The sequence below is a fragment of the Anoplopoma fimbria genome, unplaced genomic scaffold, assembly GCF_027596085.1.
Source record: "Anoplopoma fimbria isolate UVic2021 breed Golden Eagle Sablefish unplaced genomic scaffold, Afim_UVic_2022 Un_contig_13768_pilon_pilon, whole genome shotgun sequence".
Taxonomy (NCBI): Eukaryota; Metazoa; Chordata; class Actinopteri; order Perciformes; family Anoplopomatidae; genus Anoplopoma; species Anoplopoma fimbria.
This window is the reverse complement of record NW_026549409.1, coordinates 32,501-39,063: the sequence shown is the minus strand read 5'-3', so window position 1 is coordinate 39,063 and position 6,563 is coordinate 32,501. Positions and strand designations below refer to the sequence as shown.

The 6,563-nt window shown below is 46.7% G+C and overlaps 1 pseudogene; it reads right to left on the bottom strand.

Annotated features, from left to right (window-relative positions):
• Positions 1–785: 785 nt before the first annotated feature.
• Positions 786–1,846, bottom strand: LOC129114752 (transmembrane protein 121-like; annotated as a pseudogene).
• Positions 1,847–6,563: the final 4,717 nt, after the last annotated feature.

Here is a 6,563-nt window from a genome sequence, read left to right as displayed (position 1 = left end):
TTAAGTGTTATTATATTCACCTTTAAATAATAAACACACCTGTTATTAAAGTTATTATATTCACCTTTAGAATTATTATATTCACCTTTAAAGAATAAAAACACAATAAACACACCTGTTATTATGTCATGTCCTGATATTAACATTTAGAGACGAGGACATGAAAAGGAGTGAGTATGAAATACAAACAAAAAAACATTTCCATTTTGTATTTCAGTGTCTTTTCTAAACCTCACCTGTATGTCCTCGCTGCAGACTCCACCTGTAGCTGATATCACCTGTTACCGGCTACGTGACCACGGTGTAACCACGCATCATGTCCCGCCTCCTGCTCACTCTACCTCACCGCCAACTAAAACCCTGTGTGACCAGGTGAGAACGCACACCATGCATCGTGTCCTCACACAACAATCCGTATGACACTTTACAAAAGTTACTCTTCTTTTGGGCGTTTTCCTTCAAACGTCCAGCAACACGTAATCAATTCTTAAGTTAAGTTAAAACATCAAAACTGATGGTGGTTTGGGTTAAAATAACTGTTAAAGTATAGTTACTGAAGTATGCGTACTAGTGCTAAATAAATCAACGTTGACTTCTCGCCTCATGAGGCTCAAACAACGGTCTCCTGGAGGACACAATCCATCTCCTCCCTCTGTGGCTTTAGTGGTCTCTATACCTCCTCGTTACATTGATGACAAACCAAATGATTTTGATATTTGATTCCTGATAAAGGTTTTGATTCTGATCCTGTAGGGTCCTGATCCTGTGATGACCATCAGCGTGGGTCATTGTGGAGGGTTGTTTGGTTTCCTGCTGCCTTCATCTTGTCTACATGTTTGCTCACATCTGTCATCTCTCTCCTCCTCCTCCTCCTCCTCCTCTTCCGGTATGGTGGTGAAGTCCTCGATCACGACTCTGGGCAGCACCGCCGGCTGCGTGTTTGATATCTGAACTCGGACCAGAGAGTTGTTCCTCATCTCGGCTCTCCGATCTGCAGGCGGAGAACCCGGCTGCTTCCTGTACTGCACCAGACTGCAGCTCTTCACAACTATGGCGGCCACATTCTTCCCCATCATGATCGCAGACACGCTGACGTCCCCGTAAACCAGCAGATTTCCTCCCCGAATCAGCAGGGTGGTGACGTTGACGGTGGTCAGGCTGAGCACCGGTAGAAAGCATCATTTTGTGCGGGACGATGTTCACGCCCTGCATGCTGATCTCACTCAGGGAGATGCAGGGCAGCACCAGCAGGAGGATGTAGCAGTAGAAGAAGATCAGTGCCTCCACCCACAGGGGGAAAGCCCTCCCCTCTGGAGCTCCCACAGGTTGGCCTGAACATCCACCAGGTCCAGCAGGTCCACCACCACCCAGAAGAGACGACTCCCCTGATCTCCTCTCGTCTCCTATACGGCTGCAGATACTCCAAATGGTCGATCGCTGCCAGCGTTAAGAACACGACGGGCATGCAGACGGACAGCAGCAGGGTCAGAGCCCTGCTGGACACGCCCGCATCCATCACCTCTGCGTCTGCAGTTGCGTCCTGGGACTTGTAGTTCTGAAACACAAAGTAGACCTTGATCTCCAGGATGAAGATGTAGAAGAACCAGAGGATCATGGCGTAGCCTCGCCTGGTCGTGTGCACCTCCGAGCCGGCCCAGACGGCGACGTATCGCAGCACGATGAGGAAACACGCGTCGCCCTGCCAGCACGGTGACCCAAACGCCGATCCTCCTGGGACCCGGATTCTGCTCCACCAGGTAGGCGTCCATCAGCGCCAGGCTGGTCACGATGAGGGCCGCCGCCAGGCAGACGTGGGCTTGTTAGCGGCCGGTGGAGGTGGAACCATCGCTGGTTCGGACACACAGATCCAGTTTGGAGATGAAACAGGACAGGTGTAACGCCTCTCCACAGTGCTGGAGTCGGCCAAGCTGCAGTTCCTCTGATGGCCACTAGATGCTGCTCCGAGAGTCTGGGAGTCACTGTTTCAGAGTAGGCTTTGAAGTGTGTTTGATTGACAGACTTCTCAGCTCACATGTCTGAGAAAAGGTTCAGACTCTACGTCCAGGTTTTCTAGGATCGGTTCCCCCAATGGGCTCCATCGCAGGTTCAGAACATGACAGTTAATCAATACTCTTGGATCAGGTGTTGAGTCGTGGCTCACAATTATTGATTGTCTAAACTCAGGTTAAACCAAACATTGTCATGCAAGATGTCTTCTTCTTGCACTCGTGTGTCGGACTGCCATGACTTCAGGGATCTACACATGGTGTTTAACTGTGGAGATCCTGATCCAGCAGATCCACCTCTGGGTTCAGTCAGAATGGAGCGTGGTGTTTGTATCGGTGCTGTGATTTTATGCGAGCCCTGGCAATCTCCGACACCAGAAGGAGTTTGAGGACTGAAGGAACCCAACGAGGAGACGGTACCCTGCTGCTCCTCTCAGCTGATCTTCTTGGAGCTGTTCTACCAGAAAAGTTTGTTCAGGGAACGCTGCTTATCACTCTTTTTCCTTCCTCTGTCAGAAATCAACAAACATCCAGATGATGAAACAAACAAAGGCATCAAAAAAGTGAATAAGAATAAGAATAATAATAAGAAGAAGAAGGGAGCTCATTATCGACGTGAGTCTTTGGTTCAAGTGTCAACATCTCTTCCTGGTGTCGTTTCCTCCACAGCAGAGAACAGGAAGCTGGAACATCATCAGTCCTGAACTCATGTGAATCCACTCGAGTCTGCAGAGTCGTCCTCTCGCCTCATAGTCTCTCTCTCTCTCGCTCTCTCTGTGTTGGTGGTGTGTGTTCACGCTCAGAAAGAGAGAGATGGTCGACTCTCCCCTTCTATCAAGTCTTCGTTTTATTCTCAGCCTCTTCATCATGACCTTGTTTCTGTATCTGCACGCACGCACGCACGCACGCACGCAGCCTTGTTTCCTAACCTCTAACTTCAAACCAAGTCTTCACATCACAATCTAGTGAATACGTTATAGGGACGAGCATTTTGTCCCCAAAAGACGACGCCGTCCCCACAATGTGACAACATACGTATGTCCCCACAACGTTAGTTAAACAGTCCCTAACACACACACACGAGCATCATGTTGGCCTGATCTCACAGAAAGACAAACCAAAAATAAAAATGCCTCTCAGAACCAGCATCATTTCCTTCATAGTTTAGAAAAACATGACCCAAATCCTCAAAGAATCTATATATCTTTATATATTATATTTGAACAATAACGTATGAAGTTGTGTGTTTCTAGTGCTGATGATCCTCCAGAGAACCTGCAGCTCGTCTCGGCTTCTGTCCGACCAAACCTCAATACCTGTACACTACCTCTCTAAGAATTAAAATTGTAAATGCTAGACTGTAATATATTTTATCATTATTCTTTTTTTATTACTGTAAAAGCAGGTTGTAATTGGTATATATGGTTGTGCTGGTAAAAGGTCAGTAGTATTGCTGCTGTTATTTAATTAGTACTACTGTACTACTACTAATACCTTCAACTACTACTACTACTACTACTACTACTACTACTACTACTACTACTACTACTACTTACTACTACTATACTACTACTACTCTTATTGATATCTCAGTATTATCATAAGTTCTGCTAATGTTTTTCTTGCTCCATAATATTTACTTTTAGTGTAATAGTACCATCACTATTTAGACCTTTACACACCAAGTTCATATTTTTTGTCCGAAATCGTCCCACATTTCAAACGACAATACGACCTCACGTTGTATCGATCACGTTTCTACATCGTCGGACACTTTGGTTCAGTATTAAAGTTTTCAGAAGAGGACACAGAGCACTTTTAGAGAATGTAGAAAGATTAGAATCATTGAGCTCTAGATAACTTAAAGACGGACTCATTGGCCTGTTTTAAGACTACCGCTTTCTACTGTAACCAAGTCATCAATTCAGCTTCGTCTCTGTTTGCATATTCTCACAACAAATAGAACAATAAAACAGTTTGGTCTCGGTGGTCAAAAAGCTTTCTGTGTGTTACGATTTTTGTGCAAAGGCCTTAACTCCTACTCCTCAAATAATCTTTACAACTAGTAATCAAGCTACTTCTACTGAAGAGACAACACACTAAGGTCATCACATCAGCAGTAGTCAGATGGACTCCCTGACTTCGCCCTGCAGCCAGCAGAAGAAGCTGGATCAGTGATGGAAGCAGCAGTGACGCTCTGATCTTCATGACCCAGCTTTTATCTAGGCTAAGCTTTTTATGGGAAGAGCACATTAAAAAGTGATGAGGATGCTCTGGAAATGCATGAGGATGAATCTAATTAGCCCAATTACTGGAGGACTCCCCTCAGTGGTGCGTTCAAGAACAAATCAGATTGTTCTTCAAAGCTGCAGACATTTGTGGGACTTTAGTGAGACCTTGGCGACGACATGAGGGGAAACCTGGATCCAGATCTGCAGAATTGTGCTTTGACAGAAAAACACATGAACACAGCTTTCATACCTTTAGCAGCCCTGAAAAAGGTCAAGGTGTCACTGAAATCACAAGGTTCATCCTCTGGGGAGCAGAAATGAGCAGATTGTTCAGGTAGTTAGTGAAAACAGAGACAGCTAAGATTGGGATGCTGAGTGGAAACTGTTCTTGTAGGTAAATAAATGCATCAAAATAATTTAGCAAATCAATGTGCACGATAATAATCATAATATTATTATTATTATATTATTAATAATCATCATAATTATAATAATGCACATTGCAGCTTTATTTCTAGAAACTAATGAACAACTATGCAGCAGAGTGTTTGTGGCTTCTCTGGACATCAGACCAAACCACAGATATGAGAGGAGGAGTCTTTATTTTGTAGAAACATCGGTGCAAAAGAACATGGAACAGTGCAGAGTTCATACGGCCGTAGTGTCTCCATAGTCTCTGTTCCAGTGGGCGTAAAGCTCCAGAGTCTGAGGACCGACGCTCCTCTTGATCTTCTGCAGAGACGCCACAAAGTCTCTGAGACAAATGTTTCGGACCTGTGCAGAAAACAGGTTAACGAACATATATTTAATCAAAAGCCGTACTTACAGGTGCTGCTCCTTCAGCACTGATGTACTCGGCGTTTGACACAGTGAACCACCAGATCCTCCTCTCCACCCTCGAGGGGATGGGCATCTCAGGCTCTGCACTCTCCCTGCTTGCATCCTATCTGACAGGCCGATCCTACCAGGTGACATGGAGGGGGCCGTGTCAGAACCACGCACGCTGACTACGGGGGTTCCACAAGGTTCAGTTCTGGGCCCCCTTCTCTTCTCGCTCTACACAACATCTCTGGGTTCTGTTATTCGCTCCCATGACTTCTCCTACCATTGTTATGCCGATGACACCCAGCTGGTCTTGTCATTTCCCCCCCGGTGACACCCAAGTGGAGGCACGCATTGCTGCGTGCTTGGCTGACATCTCGAGGTGGATGGCGACACACCACCTGAAGCTGAACCTGGACAAAACCGAGCTACTCTTCCTCCCGGGGAAGGGTTGCCCGCACTCCGAGACCTGTCCATCACCATTGATGATGCCGTGGTGACGCCAACTCGGACTGTGAGGAATCTGGGTGTGACCCTGGACGACCAACTGTCGTTCTCAGCAAACATTGCATCGGTCACACGCTCCTGCAGATTCCTCCTCTACAACATCAGGAGGATTCGCCCCTTCCTCACTGAGGAGACGGCGCAGGTGCTCATCCAGGCTCTGGTCATCTCCCGCCTGGACTACTGCAACTCACTACTTGCTGGAGCCCCGGCGTCGGCCATCAGACCTCTGGAGCTTGTCCAGAAAGCTGCAGCACGTCTGGTGTTCAATCGCCCCAAGTTCTCTCACACAACTTCCTTCTCCGTTCCCTACACTGGCTCCCTGTAAGAGCTCGCATCCAGTTTAAGACTCTGGTGCTAGCCTACAGGGCAGTGAAAGGAACAGCTCCTTCCTATCTCCAGGCCTTGGTCAAGCCCTACACCCCTGCCCGACCACTTCGCTCTGCTGCCTCGGGCGATTGGTTGCCCCGTCGCTCAGAGGTCCCTGCGGCCGATCCACCCGGTCACAGCTTTTTCTGTCCTGGCCCCTCAGTGGTGGAATGAACTCCCCACTGACGTCAGGACAGCAGAGTCGCTGCCCATCTTTAGGCGCAGGCTGAAAACTCACCTCTTCAAGAAGTACTACCCGGAGCCTTCCTCGTAGCACTTATTGCACTCGTATTAGTTGCTGCACTTACTGTATTCGTATCAGTTCGCTGCACTTATTGAATTTGTATTTGTTTACTGCACTTATCCTATTCGTAGTAGTTTGTAGCACTTACTATATTCGGATTAGTCTGTTGCAATTATTGTTTTCATAGTAATCTGCCTCTGCACTATACTTTTGCTCTGGCTTATGCTTTGAGATGCTTGTTTAAGAAAGGAGATGCACTTATGACTTCTGGTGACTAGTAGTTCTCTTGAATACCTATGTTGAAATACACTTCCTGCTAAATGACTGTAATGTAATGTAATGTTTCTGGTGGATGGAGCCAGTTTACAGTTAGAATGAATCAACAGG